This window comes from Schistocerca cancellata, chromosome 8 (assembly GCF_023864275.1).
Source record: "Schistocerca cancellata isolate TAMUIC-IGC-003103 chromosome 8, iqSchCanc2.1, whole genome shotgun sequence".
Lineage (NCBI taxonomy): Eukaryota > Metazoa > Arthropoda > Insecta > Orthoptera > Acrididae > Schistocerca > Schistocerca cancellata.
Genome location: NC_064633.1, coordinates 103,081,174 through 103,101,317, shown reverse-complemented (window position 1 = coordinate 103,101,317; position 20,144 = coordinate 103,081,174). Strand labels below are relative to the sequence as shown.

At 41.9% G+C, this 20,144-nt stretch overlaps 2 protein-coding genes across 6 annotated transcripts in view; one reads left to right on the top strand and one right to left on the bottom strand.

The window, feature by feature from the left end:
- LOC126094852 (uncharacterized) overlaps window positions 1-20,144 on the bottom strand; it is a 207,027-nt gene that overhangs the window by 100,295 nt on the left and 86,588 nt on the right. The window lies entirely within an intron of this gene.
- Window positions 1-20,144, top strand: part of LOC126094849 (uncharacterized) — a 154,032-nt gene that overhangs the window by 74,887 nt on the left and 59,001 nt on the right. The window lies entirely within an intron of this gene.

The window sequence follows — 20,144 nt, the reverse complement described above, 5'->3', positions numbered from 1 at the left end:
ACCACCGGTGAATTTATACACCTCTGATCTATCATATGCATCTTCTTTCTCTATTTTGTGCCTCACAATTTTCCTTACCTCATTATTTGTTTGGAAAACCACCTTAACAGTACTACTTCAGAAAACCTGTGCCATTTTATCTGGCATTTTTTACTAAATATTTCATAATTACAGACCAAGCATTTCGTTTATTTTTTATTTTCTGTAGCTGTATCACTTGTTGTCTGCTCTTCTCTTTTAATAAAATTTCTTTCTTGTACGCCTTGTCTACTAACATGAAGTCTGACCCATGGTCCAGAGCTACCTGACGTAAAACATTGTGTTCATTGTCTGTACTCTCTCTAGATAGGGTAATCAAATGAACCTGTCATCATGGCATGAAATGTGCACACTTAAAATCATATGGGATGACATGAAGACACATGTATGATTGCATGATTGCATTTGTGGTCGTCAGTTTTTTGAATATGTTGTAGGTACCCTTGCCATTAAGTTTGGATATCGAAGATTTTCTTCTACCTAGATAACAGATTTTCTATTAGCAAGTAGCTCATTTACGTTACTGCTTACGTTTTCAATCTATGTTGTACTCGAACTGAGAAGTATGAGCATGTCATCAATGCAGCTTTTGTAACAGACAGTCCCATTTTTCATCATTTCTTGTTCAGTGAAATAATTTATTTTTAAAATCGTCCATGAAAATGTTTGCTATTGTCCCTGCTGGGCAATTACTAATTGCTAAACAATTCTGATATCTGCAGAAGGCCAAACTGAATGCAAATTAATTTTGAGACAAAACTATCCTGAATAGTTCATACAACTCTACAATTTGGTATTTATTCACCTTTTTGTATGAAAGTCGATTATTTTTGATGATATTAATTGTTTCTGCAACTTGTACATTTGCATATGGATTGCTTAGCTCTAATGTTATGAATTTACCAACAGTTGGGACTGTAACCTCTAAGGTGCACTGCATCAGTTCTGCTGCACTTTTTAACATGTGACTATTTGTGAACCTGTAAATTTAGTAGTTATATTATCCAATTCTTGACTTACATGGTAAACTGTGCAATCGATGCAATTGAAAATTGGTTTAATAGGAACCGCAATACTATGTATTTCTGGGTTAATTCTAAGTTTATGAGCACTTGAGTTCATAGCTATACACATTTTCTTTTGAATGTCAGTAATAATGGAACAGGATTTATTCCTTGCCCCTTTAATTTCGTCACTGTATTTACCAGTGGGAGCTTTAGGAATCTAAAATATTTGATTGTCTTCTAAAAATGTATTTTACTTATATATCCGCTTTAGTAAGGATAACAAGGTAACTGCCTTAGTCTACATTGAAATTTAGTGACTGCACCACATTTAATTCGTTACTGACTGTACCAGTAATACCTAGGTCACTTTATTGAAACCTTTGCCTTTTGCTATCTGTTACAATCTCTTCCATGACGTTAGCTACTTTACACACTGTTCTATTTTACCTCAGTTCTTGAACCTGTGATTCAATCAACTGTCAGATTAGAATGAACTATCATTTGTTATACATTTTTCTCATTAAATATGGATGCAACATTAAACGTAAAGCCTTTGCTAAGTACATTCATATTTGACAAGTTCACAATGCTATCATAAAAAGTAATACCAGGGTCAATAAATGTGTCCAGAGTGTTCAACAATTATACCAGTTTGTTAATTTTCTTATCATGCCTGTCTTTGATTACTTGCTGTTCATTGTCAAAAAATTTATCTACAATATCAGTAGCCATATCTACAACACACTACTCTTAATTCTTCAGTCTACAGACGATCGTTTCCTTATCTATGTTTTGCTTTTAATTCATACTTAAGCCATCTGTTCTTACAATATTCCTTCAGATTCTTAGATACATAATTTCTGACTTTGATATTCATTTAGAAAAAGCTGGAATCACTTTCAATTAAATATTTTAATGGACATGGTGCTATACAAATGTAATGAATGTTAAGAACTGCATTATGCAATACATAGTCGTAACGACATATTTTATAACAGACAATCTACTTTCTTCTAGGATCAGAAACACATATAACAAAGTGTGTAACATGAAAGGATATAGCTACTATGTAAGACAACAATAAATACATTACAAGTTAAAGCACTGCAATATATTGCGTACAGACGCATCTTAGCTCTGCGTCTGCATAATTATAGTATGAGTTACGGGATGTACAATATTCCAACTTTGCTATTAGCTTTGCTCATTTATCCAAATAGCCGTTAACTGTGTGAAAAACTCATGGATCCCGCAGAATACGTCGAAGATTTAACCCAAAGCAAAGGTGCACCTGATATTAAGATACCCCACTGACGTTAATATCATACATAATAACAAATTCAAGGGGATCCATTATGTTACAATATTAACATTTTAATTACAGATTACTCAATATACATATATTATGTTACAACACTAATAACTCAATTGCAAACCATCAGCATGTTATGATTACTATACATTTTAGTAGAACCACAGGTAGGTACCCCTCAGTTTAACCAACACTGAAAGTAAATCTTTATTACACATGCAGAGACCTGATACATGGTTTAATAGTCATTATAAGTGCTTTACATTGGAAGATCTAACCATTACTCTAGTTCTTTATTTAACATGTCACTTATCTATGCTTTCTGTTTTCAGCTATGACATGTGTAATCAGTGTAATTACAGATCATCACATTGTTTAACAACAGACCTACAGAAAATCAAAGTATGCCACCAGCCATAGTCATAAAAATATTTGCTTAATAGTTCTCAGCTAGAATTCTTGCCTAGTTATTGTTTTAATTTATACAGCTCTGTTATAACACAGTGGCTGACATGTTCATGTATATTTTATCAGAGAAACAGCATGGTTATGGATCAGATATCATCAACCATACATTTAAGGTCATTTAATTGGTTGCTATTACATCTCAAATGTTACTAAATAGTGGTATGTTAATTTGAATAAAGGTGCTATGAATTTGAAAGAAAGAATTGTCAGGCACCTGTTAGGCATAAGATTCCACAATTCTTGAAAGTCAGATACTTATCAGATCTGGTCATCTGCATCTGGCTTATTATTCTGATCAATTTCCTTAATTATTTACCAAATATCCATACATTCATAACTTTTCATCACATGACTAGTAAGCAATAAAAATGATGCTGACAACGAAAGTACAATAATTCTTTTTGTGAGTGGGATCTTTGTACATTTTCTTATCTGGTGTTAATTTGACAAAAATTTGAAACATTAACAATTCTTGTCAGACTATGACAATCAGTAACTCTGGCAGTGCAACAGAGATTCAAAAACTACATAGTAAATTCTATGAGCTAAATCTTAATATTAACTTCAATATTGAAGTAGAAGAATATATTTCTGTTAGTCTATGATAGATCAAGAATGGAAAAAATCGCTTGTGGCCTGTGTGACCAGGTATACATAAACAGGAAGGAAGCTTAACATAAAATTTAAAGAACCTTGTAATCCCAGTCATAAATCAGCTTTGCGTGACCACCTTAAAACACAAGAAAATACAATAGGGCAAGCATGAAAATATTTTATGAAGTGCCAAAAGGTATTCAGATTAATCTTCTTAAGGAGGCAGAGATGTATAACAATCTGAAAACCCACCCTAAAAGATACTTAACATACAGTGAGACTTAAAGAACACAAAGTACTTTGACAACTTTATTGTCGTCTTTGCCACAATGCAGGAGTAGTTACACCAATGTCCCTTGTGACATGTTGCTAACACTTGAGGACTTCGATATCAAGGCATAGATAATTATAAGTAAAATGATGACTGCTATATATGTATTGCAAGTGAATAAAAGGTATTTTGACGCCACAATCATTAGGTAGACACTTAGTACAATTTAGATCAGTTATCCTGTTCAGGATGACTGAGGTAAGATGGACCAGTGCTGAATTGATGTTCGATTGTATTTGGTTTCATCAGCTGATACACAATCCATTTATGTACTTTATGCTATCAATTAATTATGTTAAATCTCCTTTATATCTTAGTCCTAACAATTATCGTCTACTACCCAGATAATGAGATAGGTAAGATTAATTAATGTGATGACTCCCATATTTGATTAGAAGAAACTAAAGGAGTTTTGATGTCATAAATATTAGGTATGTACTGATGTGTAGGTGTTTCACTGATCCAAGTTATGCGTACTGATATATCACTGGCCAATGCTAATAGGCACAAGATTGAGGGTGATCATTTAGCTGCTGTCATCTGGTATCTAAGCAAGTGAGGTGTTTATTAATTAACTACTGTATAAAGTAGTTGTACTGCTGTGATTGCCGCCGTAATTGTATCCCCGTAAGTATGAAAGGAGGGAAGAAAAGGCTTTATAGCCTGCTCAGCAAGATATTCCTGCTAATAAGACAGGATAACGGTAGGGGTCATAGCACATTGTGAAATACTTACTAGTAGCTGTCCTTGCCAGCCACGCTGTGGGCGATAAGATTCCGACGCTGGAGTGTTGTACGTGGCGCACTGCGCGCCGCTCGCTGCTGCAGAAGAAGTTTCAAATGAAGCAGCCGATACCTGGAGCACTGATGATGACAGCACCGAGGGTCCAGAAGACGGTGATGCTCGCGGAAACGGTGATGCGGAGGGTGGGAGTGCAGAGAGCAACCTGGCAGTGAAACTACAAACAGCAACTGAGGTGGGGAGGGTGCGCTCGACCGCAGCCCCCTTTGTGCCGCCATGGCTGCCCCAGGCGGGCGCCCCCACACGGCGTCTGACTGCAGGCAGCGCGAGGGCAGTGCTCACGTCGTCAGGTTCAGCTGTATTATCCGAGCCCGGCAAACCCTTCTTCATCGTGACAACTGTCCTGACACTTTAACTGTTTAAAAACGTACACCTACCAACGACATCGTTTCCAGAAGAGGCGGGAAGGTCAAGGAACTGTTGTTATTAAACCATTAGCAGAATGTTTAATTGGCTAAATATGTTGCTACATTTGATCGCAGTCTCCTGTTATCCAGAAATTATGGCTTGTTAATATACACTCCTGGAAATTGAAATAATAACACCGTGAATTCATTGTCCCAGGAAGGGGAAACTTTATTGACACATTCCTGGGATCAGATACATCACATGATCACACTGACAGAACCACAGGCACATAGACACAGGCAACAGAGCATGCACAATGTCGGCACTAGTACAGTGTATATCCACCTTTCGCAGCAATGCAGGCTGCTATTCTCCCATGGAGACATTCGTAGAGATGCTGGATGTAGTCCTGTGGAATGGCTTGCCATGCCATTTCCACCTGGTACCTCAGTTGGACCAGCGTTCGTGCTGGACGTGCAGACCGCGTGAGACGACGCTTCATCCAGTCCCAAACATGCTCAATGGGGGACAGATCCCGAGATCTTGCTGGCCAGGGTAGTTGACTTACACCTTCTAGAGCACGTTGGGTGACACGGGATACATGCGGACGTGCATTGTCCTGTTGGAACAGCAAGTTCCCTTGCCGGTCTAGGAATGGTAGAACGATGGGTTCGATGACGGTTTGGATGTACCGTGCACTATTCAGTGGCCCCTCGACGATCACCAGTGGTGTACGGTCAGTGTAGGAGATCGCTCCCCACACCATGATGCCGGGTGTTGGCACTGTGTGCCTCGGTCGTATGCAGTCCTGATTGTGGCGCTCACCTGCACGGCGCCAAACACGCATACGACCATCATTGGCACCAAGGCAGAAGCGACTCTCATCGGTGAAGACGACACGTCTCCATTCGTCCCTCCATTCACGCCTGTCGCGACACCACTGGAGGCGGGCTGCACGATGTTGGGGCGTGAGCGGAAGACGGCCTAACGGTGTGCGTGACCGTAGCCCAGCTTCATGGAGACGGTTGCGAATGGTCCTCGCCGATACCCCAGGAGCAACAGTGTCCCTAATTTGCTGGGAAGTGGCGGTGCGGTCCCCTACGGCACTGCGTAGGATCCTACGGTCTTGGCGTGCATCCGTGCGTCGCTGCGGTCCGGTCCCATGTGGACGGACACGTGCACCTTCCGCCGACCACTGGCGACAACATCGATGTACTGTGGAGACCTCACGCCCCACGTGTTCGGCGGTACGTCCAACCGGCCTCCCGCATGCCCACTATACGCCCTCGCTCAAAGTCCGTCAACTGCACATACGGTTCACGTCCACGCTGTCGCGGCATGCTACCAGTGTTAAAGACTGCGATGGAGCTCCGTATGCCACGGCAAACTGCCTGACACTGACGGCGGCGGTGCACAAATGCTGCGCAGCTAGCGCCATTCGACGGTCAACACCGCGGTTCCTGGTGTGTCCGCTGTGCCGTGCGTGTGATCATTGCTTGTACTGCCCTCTCGCAGTGTCCGGAGCAAGTATGGTGGGTCTGACACACCGGTGTCAATGTGTTCTTTTTTCCATTTCCAGGAGTGTAGTTACACTTGCTAAATATGTAACTATGATTAAGACCCATCAGGTTTACATATTTTCCACGCTGAGAGGTTATCTGTGACAACGATGTCGTAGGAAGGAAGGAAGGAAGATTGGGTTTAACGATCAGTCGACTTCGAGGCCATTACAGACGGAGCACAAAGTCGGACTTTTTCAAGGATGGGAGCCATCGGGTATTTTCCTGGACGGATTCAGGAAAATCACAGAAAACCTAAATGTGGATGGTCGGAAGCGAGATTGAACTGTCCTCCACGCGAATGCGAGTCCAGCGTACTAAGCACTGCACCATCTCGCTCGGTAATGTTATCTTATTTGCACGAAGGTTAACAATATGATATTTAGGGTCCAAGTAACATATTATTATCAGTCATCTATACAGCGTGATACTAAATTTGATCTACAGATTCTTTTCCGGTTAGAGTTCCTGATTGGGTAATGATGTAAGCAGAAATCCACACACTGGAAATAAGAGTTTCCATGCTACATATACAAACACATAAAAACCAAATGTAATTGTCTCTTCCATCCGCAATGTGAAAGAATGATGTTATTTTGACCGCAGTAGGTATTATTAATAGAAACTAACTAGCATGCTATAACAACTGTGTGCTGAGATGTACACTGAACATGGTATTCATGTATCTCATTAAAATATCTGACGTCTCTTTTCCATTGGTATTGTGTTCTATACTCACAATTTTGTTTTGTGCATGGCACAGTTACCACATGAGTTACTTCTGCTCTACATCTACATACATACTCCACAGTCGCCCATACAGTGCGTATCGGAGTGTAGACTGTACCACTACTAGTCCGTACCTCTCCTCTTCCACTCGCATACAGAGCAAGTGCATAACGACTGTCTTTATGTATCCCCAACAGTTCTAATTTCTCTCACCTTATCTTTGCGATCCTTGCAGCAGAAGACTCCCCATGCAGTTCTCTCAATTATCTCAATAGTGTTCCTCGAAAAGAACGTGGCCTGCTCTCTAGAGAATCTTATTGGTGCTCTCAAAACTTCTCCATAATACTTTGGTGTTGATCGAACCTACCGGTAACAAATATAGACGCTTGTCTCTGAATGCTTTGATAGCTTTCTTTAATTTGACGTCATGCGGATTCCAAACACTCGAACAGTTCATAAGAATGGGCCACAGACAACCACATTTTTCCGAATTTTATCCTAATACTCCGAATTCGACTATTCGTCTTCTCCACTACGATCGTTACATGTACGTTCCATGTCATACCGCTTTGGAACGTTATGGCTAGATTTTTAAAAGACCTGTCCGTGTCAAGAATCAACACTACTAACGCAGTATTGAAATATTACGGGTTTGTTTTTCCTACTCATTTGCATTAACTTACATTTTTCTGCATTTGAAGTTATCCACCATTCATCACACTAAATCGAAATTTTGCCGACGTCATCTTGTATACTTCTACAGTACTTCAACCACGATGCCTTACCGTACACCGTACCGTCATCAGCAAACAGCCGCATATTGCTCCTCGCTCTGTCCGGTAGGTCATTTACGTAAACAGAAATTAATAATGGACCTATTACAATTCCGTGGGTCATTGCTTACGACATCCGTTTCTATTGTCGCAGGTTCGAATCCTGCCTCGAGCCTGAATGTGTGTGATGTCCTTAGGTTAGTTAGGTTTAAGTAGTTGTAAGGTTAGGGGACTGATGACCTCAGCTGTTAAGTCCCATAGTGCTTACAGACATTTGAACCATTTACTTTCCATAAGACCCTAACACTACACAAGCGAACATTCCAACAATGAGTCCAACCAGCCACAGACTGCACACAGCACAGTCAGTGATTTTCGTACAGAGCGCTACCTGGCGTTACCAATATAAAAACTTAAACAGCCTACTTACAACGTATTTCCATTAAACTGTAGCAGTTGCTTAAACTACACTGTCTATCGGGTGTCAGTGCGATGGTCAAGCGACGATATGTTTGCACGATTCAACTTCGTGAACGATTTCTTAAACGGTAAATTTTAATGTTTGGCTTTCCTTTTGCTACCTTCTACTGCCATTCCAGACTGGTCAACGCGTGACTGGATAGAAGACTTGGACTGTTATACCACAATATCAGTTGACACTCAGTTTGTGAAATAGACCTTGGTGCCACACTTTTAACTGACTCTCTCAGGAAAAATGTCATTGACACTGCACAGTAACAATAGTCTTTAGGATGAATGTACACTACTGGCCATTAAAATTGCTGCACCAAGAAGAAATGCTAATGATAAACGGATTTCATTGGACAAATATATTAAACTAGAACTGACATGTGATTACATTTCCAGGCAATTTGGATGCATAGATCCTGAGAAATCAGTACCACGAACAACCAACTCTGGCCGTAAAAACGGCCTTGATACTCCTGGGCATTCAGTCAAATAGGGCTTGGATGGCGTGTACAGGTACAGCTGAGAGAGATCTAGAGAATGTGTTGCCCAGGGCATCAGTCGAACATTTTCTGTATCCAGAAAGGCCCGTACAGGACCTGCAACATGCGGTCGTGCATTATGCTGCTGAAATGTAGGGTTTCACAGGGATCGAATGAGGGGTAAAAAAAATGGTTCTGAGCACTATGGGACTTAACATCTATTGTCATAAGTCCCCTAGAACTTAGAACTACCTAAACCTAACTAACCTAAGGACAGCACACAACACCCAGCCATCAGGAGGCACAGAAAATCCCTGACCCCGCCGGGAATCGAACCCGGGAACCCGGGCGTGGGAAGCGACAACGCTACCGCACGACCACGAGATGCGGGCAAATGAGGGGTAGAGCCACGGGTCGTAACACATCTGAAATGTAACGTCCACTGTTCAAAGTGCCGTCAATGCGGACAAGAGGTGACCGAGACGTGTAGCCAATGGCACCCCATACCCTCACGCCGGGTAATACGCCAGTACTGCGATGACGATTACACGCTTCCAATGTACATTCACCGCGATGTCGCAAAACACGGATGCGACCAGCACGATGCTGTAAACAGAACATGGATTCATCCGAAAAAATGACGTTTTGCCATTCGTGCACCCAGGTTCGACATAGAGTACACCATCGCAGGTGCTCCTGTCTGTAATGCAGCGTCAAGGGAAACAGCAGCCATGGTCTCCGAGCTGATAGTCCATGCTGCTGCAAACGCCATCAAACTGTTCGTGCAGATGGTTGTTGTCTTCCAAACGTACCCATCTGTTGACTCAGGCATCGAAACGTGGCTGCCCGATCCGTTACATTCATGCGGATAAGATGCCTGTTATCTCGACGCTAGTGATACGAGGCAGTTGGGATCCAGCACGGCGTTCCGAATTACCCTCCTGAAACCACCGATTCCATATTCTGCTAACAGTCAGTGGATCTCGACCAACGCGAGCAGCAATGTCGCGTTATGATAAAACGCAATCGCGATAGGCTACAATGCGACCTTTATCAAAGTCGGAAACGTGATTGTACGCATTTCTTCTCCTTACACGCTGCATCACAACGACGTTTCACCAGGCAACACCGGTCAACTGCTGTATGTGTATGAGAAATCGGTTGGAAACTTTCCTCATGTCAGCACGCTGTAGGTGTCGCCACCGGCGCCAACCTTGTGTGAATGCTCTGAAAAGCTAATCATTTGCATATCACAGTATCTTCTTCCTGTCGGTTAAATTTCGCGTCTGTAGTACGTCATCTTCGTGGTGTAGCAATTTTAATGGCCAGTAGTGTATAATTAGGTTGTATTTATTGGTTTGATGTAGTCATATTTCTAGTAGAAGTAAAATGATAAAAGTAAATGAAACAATATAACAAAGAAACTACAAGTGAAGCGTTGCTACAACATGCCCCCTGAATTAGAAAACAGTTATGGCCATGGGTGTAGCCAGAAGGGTCTATTCAGGGTTCAGACCCCTCTTGAAATTTTTGCAAAGCTAAAAAAATGGAGACTTGGTCTAATAATCGATTGCGGTGTAATATTTATTTCAAAATTACCGCGTTTTCAGACTGCGGGTGTTGTCAGTGCGGCATAGAGCACGAGTGGAACATGGCAGCGATAAGCCAGCTTTGGCAACAGTACGAGCACCGATATCTGGACTGAGACTCAATGGAAACCGATTTTTTTTTCACTATGGGACTTAACACAAACTGGTTTGTCTGGGGTCCTGTAACGTCCAGGTAGTGCTGGCCTGCATGAGGGCTACCATAATTGTCACAATTTCTGTGGCTGGGCACAGTGAGAAGACATTTGGTCACACTACAGCAACTTAGAACTACTATGATGAACACGCTTTCTTAAAGCTCTGGAAATTGTTGTTATTATCTTGGTTAGTATTACTTTAATTGCTTATTTTAAGTTACGTTATGTATGAGAGAGAAATGGCTAGTTTGCACAATATGATACACTCTCTTTTCTTACGTTTATTTTTCTGTATTCACATGATACGTGCAATATATGAGAATTGAGCAGTTTGAAGCATACTTATGCAAGAGAAAAGTTCCACAACATCAAAGTGGGTTTACAAAGAGACTAAGAAGGAGACAAAGAAACCTATCTGGCAAGTAAATATCACAATTTATCAGCCTAACAGAAATCTCATGCATCAAGATAATACACTGGTGTGCAAAGCTTAAGGACGAAAGTAACATTCTCATGGTTTGTGACTGCTAAGTAACATAGCTTGGACCATACATAGGAAGATCTACGACAGTGCACGGCAGACGGTAACTGAAGACATACGCAATAAGACGAACAGAAATGACACTTTTATTCAAAGACAAATAAGGACACTGAAGACACCGCGTTTTATGATGGTCTAATGGACATTACAAAAGACGTGACGTGGTTCTTAATAGGGTGCCTCCTTTCTGTCCACGAGATTGGAAAAGAGTTCTTGTGGTAAAGCTTTCAATACTTCCACCACCGCGGTTGAAATCAGCTAGATGGTTGTTGATACACGTGAACTTGCTGTAATACGTCTCCCCAACGCATACCACACTTGTTCGATTTGATCTAAGCCGGAAGAATGGAGAGGCCAGTCCATTTGTCGAATTTTTTCTCGATATCTATATATGTATAAGTACCGAAGGATCTCCGTCTTGCAGCTGAAATAAGAGGATTTGAAATGCGTTTGAGTGTAATCTTGAAATCTGAACAGTCTCCTTTCTTCTTAGGACAAATGATTAATCTAAGAAGTAATTTCATTGATCCTGGGTGTCATTTCCGACTTTGCCAAAGACCATGTCTGAACGGAGATACGTCTCCACTTCATAAACTTGTAATCTGCTCTCCTCCAGGAAGCAGATTCATCAACTGAGATGTGTTCATCTTTATGGCATTTGCCTCTGGTCTCTTACCACATGTCACATAACAGAAGGAATGACCTGTGTTTCGAAAGCTGTCATGCTTTTCTTATACAGATTTCAAACGAATAAGAAATTTTCATAGAACTTCGATAACAGCCGTTCTTGTTTCGTCTCGCTTTTTGGGAAGTATCCATTATAATTCTTCAGAACGCCTTAGAGTGCGAACTGTCATTCATCTTCATTTGCTTCCCAAATGAAAACCAATAAAATGCGTCCAGACAGTTATATCATCGCCATTTGATCGTTCAGTCTTACTGTGAATACTATTACATCAAATTTGAAAATCCTTTTCGCTCAGTTACCTTGGCATTTACCTTCAACAACAAGACGACCTTCAATGTTCCGTTCCCGAAATTTTACTCTAGTGCCCCAGACATTATTCTGTTTCGTCATTATTTCCATTACAGATTTTCAAACTATCTTCGTAAAGTCACGACAAACATAATATCGTTTTTTTTTCATTTTGTTTTACATGTGATGCATCTTTCTCACAGAAATCACAGTTTCTTTTAAGATAAAATGTCTGAACTGACGATCGATAAATGTGGTGCTCATATTACTCTAAACCTTTCTAGCCTAATGATCCTTCTAATAAGAGTTCCTGCACTTTTCGTCAGCAACAGGTACAGCTCACCAGAATAACATGTTTACCATTCTTTTTCGTCATGACCCCTCAATGAAGTTTGTATTTTTTTTTCCACCACGCTTTTAGTTATATCCTGCCCATAATACTTTCAACATAATAAAATATTCAAACATTGTGCTGACTTTCACCGAAGAACGTAGTCAAAAAATTATCTGTTGAGGACTGATGCCTCCTCCACAGCCAAACACAGCAGTGTTCAACAAAAGACCAAGCAGAAAGCGTTTGTTCCTGACAGCGGAACAACTAAATACAGGTAATGTCTGTACTGACAAACAAGTGAAACTACAAGGATGAGTATTGTAAAAACTTGAATAGAAAGTAAAGACTTGGCATTTATTAACCACGCCATTTCCATAAAACTAATAAGTGACACTATACGCTTACAAACTAGAATGCTCGAGACTTTCTTTAAAACTTTTCTAAACACATTTATTGCACTACATCTTTTCTTCTAGAAATGTGTCCGTCAAATCAGCCAGTTCTCAGACACTGCATTTCTTACAGTAGCGAGACGGGTGTTCAACGAACAGTAACTAGGAAAGCGTCGAAGTAGTAATGTTTGGTGAAAATCTACTATGGATACTCTCAAATTCAAATATGGTGCTTATCTGATGTCATGAGAGTAAAATTAAATTACTCCAGTTATGGAACACAAACATTCATTGATTGCTAAAGTAGACAAGGACCTCAAACAGAATACAAACGGAACGACGATTTCCTACTTTACCGACAAGTACGTATCAGGAAAAGGGGGGGGGGGGAACTGCCAAGAATATTTCTAGAAGCTATAATTGATATCAGTAAGCCTATGTGTCGGAGAAAGTCGTTAAGCATCGTGTAGAAGCCGAGCTTAGTCTACATTTGTGATCGAACATTTTTAAGATACGCTTAATTTAACTCATTATTCATTACTTTTAATAAGTAGTACGTCTGAGCATAGCGGTCCTGTTGTGTGCTTTCAGGAAACCTTGTGGTTTTCCTCTGCTATTTACATTGTGGCACAGCGCGTGGTGGCATAGTGCCTAAATGCACTACACATGCAGTCGCGATATCCGAGTTGAACCCCAGAGCCGCCATTCCGATTTATGTTTTCTGCGGCTTCGCAGTTCATTCTAGCCGAATGAAAGAATGGTACCCTGAAGTGGCCACGCCGCTTCCTTCAACTCCAGTAAGTGAAAGTAGGGGCAATACCCCATGTCCAGTGACCTTATCTGTCAACGAGACATGTAGCATTAATCAGATTTCCTTACTTCAACCAAAGCGAACAATAAACAGACCAAAGAAGTGGAAATTGCGCGTATGTTATCAGAACTGTGTAAAACGGAAATTCTTTTCCGTGTAGTTCTCCTCTCTTCCTGGCGGTCACTGTATGCTGTTACCTCCAATCACTAACTCGTTGTTGTTTAAAATCATATTGCAAAGACTTGGACTGTCGACATGTCTGCACAAATGTTCATTGCCATCTCTAAAGATCGTCATCGCCATACAGAAATCTAAGCAACGTCACCGCCATACAGAAACACATCTCTATGTAGGCATCATCGTCAAAAGAATTTTACTGACTGATTTCTGCTTGATGATAAACATTATAATTTACTAACTGAATGACTGACAATGACATAAATTTTATATATAATTACACACTCTATATATTGCCAAAGGTGGTACTATTAGAAGTGCAGTTTACAGTGATGACCTTTGTTGAATCTCCTCGAAATGAAATCCTGGCTGTGCCTATGCTTATGGGTGTAGGAAACAGAATCATAGCTATTCACTAGTGAGTCTAGGTGTGCACTTCTTCGCAAGTCATGTAGTTTTATATTCATAAATTAAAAACTATTGCTGCATTTCCACTGTCTATACAACAAGAACTCTAGCTCCACGACAGAATTATTACATTGTACATGAAAATTTGTTAGAATAGCATTAAACCTGTATTATGTACTACAGACTTCACTGATATGTAGCCACAGCTTTATATTAAGTTGTTTAACTAGCTTGGTGTAAGACCATGAAAGAAGATTGTATACGTGGAAGAGGCCTGTAGCCACTGGAAGGTTTCAAATAGATTATATAATAGTGAGTCAGACAATCAGGAACCAGGTTATAAACTGTAAGACTTTTCAGGTACAGATGTGGACTCTGATCACAATCCATTGGTTATGAACTACAGAATAAAACTGAAGAAACTGCGAAAAAGTTGGAAATTTAAGGATATGGGAACTGAACAAATTGAAAGAACCAGAGGATGTAAAGAGTTTCAGAGAGAGCATTACGGAACGATTGACAAGAACGGGGGGGGGGGGGGGGGGGAAGAAATGCAGTGGAACAAGGGTGGGTAGCTCCGAGAGATGAAATAGTGAAAGCAACAGAGGATAAAGTAGGTAAGACGATGAGGGCTAGTAGAAATACTTCGGTAACAGAAGAGATATTGAATTTAATTGATGAAAGGAGAAAACATAAAAATGCAGTAAATGAAGCAGGGAAAAAGGAATACAAATGTCTCAAAAATGAGACCGACAGGAAGTGCTAAATGGCTATGCAGGGATGGCTAGAGGACAAATGTATCTAGAGGCATATATATGTAGGGGTAAGGAAAATTAAAGTGACTTTTGGAGAAAAGAGAACCACTTGTATGCATATCAAGAGGTCAGATGGAAAACCAGTTCTAAGCAGAGAACGTAAGGCAGAAATGAGGAAGGAGTGTATAGAAGGTCTATACAAGGACGATCTACTTGAGATCAATATTATGGAAATGGAAGAGGACTTAGATGAAGATGAGATGGTAGATACCATACTGAGTGAAGAATTTGACAGAGCACTGAAAGACCTAAGTCAAAACAAGGCCCCAGCAGTAGACAACATTGCATTATAACTTCTGATAGCCATGAGAGAGCCAGGCCTGACAAAACTCTACCGTCTGGTGAATGCGAAATAACCTCAGACTTCAAGAAGAATATATCAATCCTCGTGCCAAAGATCGAAAGTGTTGATGGGTGGGAAAATTATTGAACTATCAGTTGAATAAGTCACGGCTGCAAAATACTAACACAAATTCTTTAGAGACGAATGGAAAAACTAGTAGAAGCCGACCTTGGTGAAGATCAGTTTGAATTCTGTAGAAAGGTTGGAACACGTGAGGCAATAGTGACCCTACGACTTTTCTCAGAAGATAGATAAGGAAAGGTTAAACTACAGTTCTAGCATTTATTGACTTAGAGAAAGCTTTTGACAATGTTGACTGGAATACCCTCTTTCATGTTCTGACGGTGGCAGAGGTAAAATACAGGAAGTGAACGGGTATTTACAATTTATGCAGAAACCAGATGGCAGTTATAAAAGTTGAAGGCCACGAAAGGGGAGCAGTGGTTGAGAAGGGAGTGAGTCAGTATTGTAACCTACCCCCAATGTTATTCAATCAGCATATTGAGCAAGCAGCAAAGGAAAGAAAAGAAAATTTCAAGTACGAATTAAAATCCATGGAGAAGGTATAAAAACTCCAAGGTTTGCTGACGACATTGTAATTCTTTCAAAGACAGGAGAGGTTTTGGAAGAGTAGCTGAAAGGAATGGACAGTGTCTTCAAAAGAGGGTATAAGATGAACACCAACAAAAGAAAAACGAGAATAATGGCATGTAGTCGAATTAAATGAGCTGATGCTGAGGGAATGATATTAGGAACTGAGAGACTTTAAGTAATAGAAGAGTTTTGCTATTTCGGGAGCGAAATAACTGATGATGGTCGATGTAGACAGGGTATAAAATGCATTCTGGCAATGGCAACGAAATAGTTTCTGAAGAAGAGAGTTTTGTTGACATCGAGTATAGATTTAAGTGTCATGAAGTCTTTTCTTAAAGTATTTGTATGGAGTGTAGCCATGTATGGAAGTGAAACATGGGATGTAAATAGTTTAAACAAGAAGAGAATAGAAGCTTTCAAAATGCGGTTCTACAGAAGAATGCTAAAGATTAAATGGGTAGATCGCATAACTAATGAGGAGGTACTGAAAGTACTGGGGAGAAGAAGAATTTGTGGTACAATTTGGCTAGAAGAAGGGATCTGTTGGTAGGACACTTTCTGAAGCATCAAGGGATTACCAATTTAGTACTGGACAGAAGTGTTGAGGGTAAAACTCGTAGAGGGAGACCAAGGCATCAATACACCAAACAGATTCAGAAGGATGTAGTGTGGAGTAGTTACTTGAAGGTGAACAAGGTTGAACAGGGTAGATTAGCATGGAGGGCTGCATCAGACCAGTCTCTGGACTGAAGACCACAACAGTAACAACAACAATTTGCTTCAGCAACTGTGTTAAGAAGCATAACTGGCTTTAAAAATCTTACCATATTTACATAACTCTATTAGAAACATGTCAAACATGAAAACGAGCAATTAGTTTTTGGAAATTCAGTAAATATATTCTTCTAACTTTTCAAGTGTTTAGCCCATTACACACATGTGTGTCAAGACATACAGATATTGGCTAGACCGGTGTTTGTGAGGTGTAAGATAACAATTATTCCAAAGAGAACAGACTAGTTCTCTTTTTGTCATCCACTTCATACTTATAATTTCTGCACATAAAAGGCAAGCATAGTGTTTGTAGCAGGTGTGGCTATTACGCTTACTGAAATCTTCTGGTGTGACAGGAATGTAAGCAGATTTCACAGGAACACCATATGTGTTGATTGCCATTAAGCAGATGCACACACCTGGGCTGGCCACACCAAACATGCAAGGGTAGGCAGCTGAAACACTACAGCCAAAGGCACAGCCAGGTCACATCACAAGTCAGGTGCTGCCTGCAGAGCCACCACTAGCAGCAGGTAGTTACCACACCTGAAGTGGAGCCACAAAACAGAGGCACAGTCTGAAGCTGCTCACACTGTCCTATATCCTGCAGAAAAATGGGAAAAGTAAAGCACAACTACACTTTGCAGTAAACATATGTGGTTATTACCCAGCGTCTCAAAAATGTAAGCTCTAGAGCACTCATTGGTGATATATGAGGATAGGGAAATACTGCAAAAGCTTCCAAATTTTTTGCTTCAGTAGTCGACCATAAATAAGGGATACTGAGCTGGTTATCATTTCACTATTACTTCATTTATTCTGATGTGATGTAAAAGTCATTTTCCATATTTTGTTAATAAGTGACTATCTGCAGTATACAGCACTGTGGTACATGGAGCAAAATGATACTGAATCTGCCACTAAGGAAAGTAATGAAAAGAAGAATTTATAACAATCGCACCTCCAATGCTCTTCTAGTTACTACACTCCTGGAAATGGAAAAAAGAACACATTGACACCGTTGTGTCAGACCCACCATACTTGCTCCGGACACTGCGAGAGGGCTGTACAAGCAATGATCACAAGCACGGCACAGCGGACACACCAGGAACCGCGGTGTTGGCCGTCGAATGGCGGTAGCTGCGCAGCATTTGTGCACCGCCGCCGTTAGTGTCATCCAGTTTGCCGTGGCATACGGAGCTCCATCGCAGTCTTTAACACTGGTAGCATGCCGCGACAGCGTGGACGTGAACCGTATGTGCAGTTGACGGACTTTGAGCGAGGGCGTATAGTGGGCATGCGGGAGGCCGGGTGGACGTACCGCCGAATTGCTCAACACGTGGGGCGTGAGGTCTCCACAGTACATCGATGTTGTCGCCAGTGGTCGGCGGAAGGTGCACGTGCCCGTCGACCGGACCGCAGCGACGCACGGATGCACGCCAAGACCGTAGGATCCTACGCAGTGCCGTAGGGGACCGCACCGCCACTTCCCAGCAAATTAGGGACACTATTGCTCCTGGGGTATCGGCGAGGACCATTCGCAACCGGCTCCATGAAGCTGGGCTACGGTCCCGCACACCGTTAGGCCGTCTTCCGCTCACGCCCCAACATCGTGCAGCCCGCCTCCAGTGGTGTCGCGACAGGCGTGAATGGAGGGACGAATGGAGACGTGTCGTCTTCAGCGATGAGAGTCGCTTCTGCCTTGGTGCCAATGATGGTCGTATGCGTGTTTGGCGCCGTGCAGGTGAGCGCCACAATCAGGACTGCATACGACCGAGGCACACAGGGCCAACACCCGGCATCATGGTGTGGGGAGCGATCTCCTACACTGGCCGTACACCACTGGTGATCGTCGAGGGGACACTGAATAGTGCACGGTACATCCAAACCGTCATCGAACCCATCGTTCTACCATTCCTAGACCGGCAAGGGAACTTGCTGTTCCAAAAGGACAATGCACGTCCGCATGTATCCCGTGCCACCCAACGTGCTCTAGAAGGTGTAAGTCAGCTACCCTGGCCAGCAAGGTCTCCGGATCTGTCCCCCATTGAGCATGTTTGGGACTGGATGAAGCGTCGTCTCACGCGGTCTGCACGTCCAGCACGAACGCTGGTCCAACTAAGGCGCCAGGTGGAAATGGCATGGCAAGCCGTTCCACAGGACTACATCCAGCATCTCTACGATCGTCTCCATGGGAGAATAGCAGCCTGCATTGCTGCGAAAGGTGGATATACACTGTACTAGTGCCGACATTGTTCATGCTCTGTGCCTGTGTCTATGTGCCTGTGGTTCTGTCAGTGTGATCATGTGATGTATCTGACCCCAGGAATGTGTCAATAAATTTTCCCCTTCCTGGGACAATGAATTCACGGTGTTCTTATTTCAATTCCCAGGAGTGTAGTTAAAGGCTATCCAGCCACTGACCTTCGTCTGTGGGAAAGGGCACAGATTGCCCGAACGCTTACGGGAATCGTCACTTTAGTGTGCGCGAGTAATGGGCGGATGGCCAAATATCTATTCGGTACATTATGTATGTAGCTTGTGGGCAGTTGAGAATGTGGGTCTCACCGGAAGCGTGCAAGTGATAAGTCCCTGCAGTCGCGCTGTTCATATGTGTCCTCAGTGGCTCAGATGCATAGAGCATCTACCATGTAAACAGCAGACCTCGGGTTCGAGTCTCGACCGGGGCAAACATTTTCTGCTGTCCCCATCAACGTATATCGACAACAACTGTCTGCACCTGAGGGTTTCTATTAATTATCACTTAAATCAAGAGGACTTCAGTTGAGTCATTGTAAAAGTGTAGCATCGGTATTTACTGACTTCTCTGAGTAAATATATACTCTATGCGATCAAAAGTATCTGGACACTCCCAAAAACGTAGTTTTTCATACTATACACATTGTGCTGCCACCTATTGCGAGGTACTCCAAATCGGCGGCCTCACGGACTTCAGACGTGTTCAAGTGATTGGGTGACACTTGGGTCATACGTCTGTACGCGAGGTTTCCACACTCCTGAAAATATCTAGATCCTCTATTTCCGATCTGATAGTGATGTAGAAACGTGAAGGAAGACGTACGGCACAAAAGCGTACAGGCCGGCCTCGTCTGTTGACTGACAGAGACCGCCGGCAGTTGAAGAGGGTTGTAATGTGTAATAGGTAGACATCTATCCAGACCATCACACAGGAATTCCTAACTGCATCAGGATCCACTGAAAGTAATATGACAGATAGGCGGGAGGTGAGAAAACTTGGAATTCACTGTCGAGCGGCTACTCCTAAGCGACACATCACGATCGTAAATGCCAAACGACGCCTCG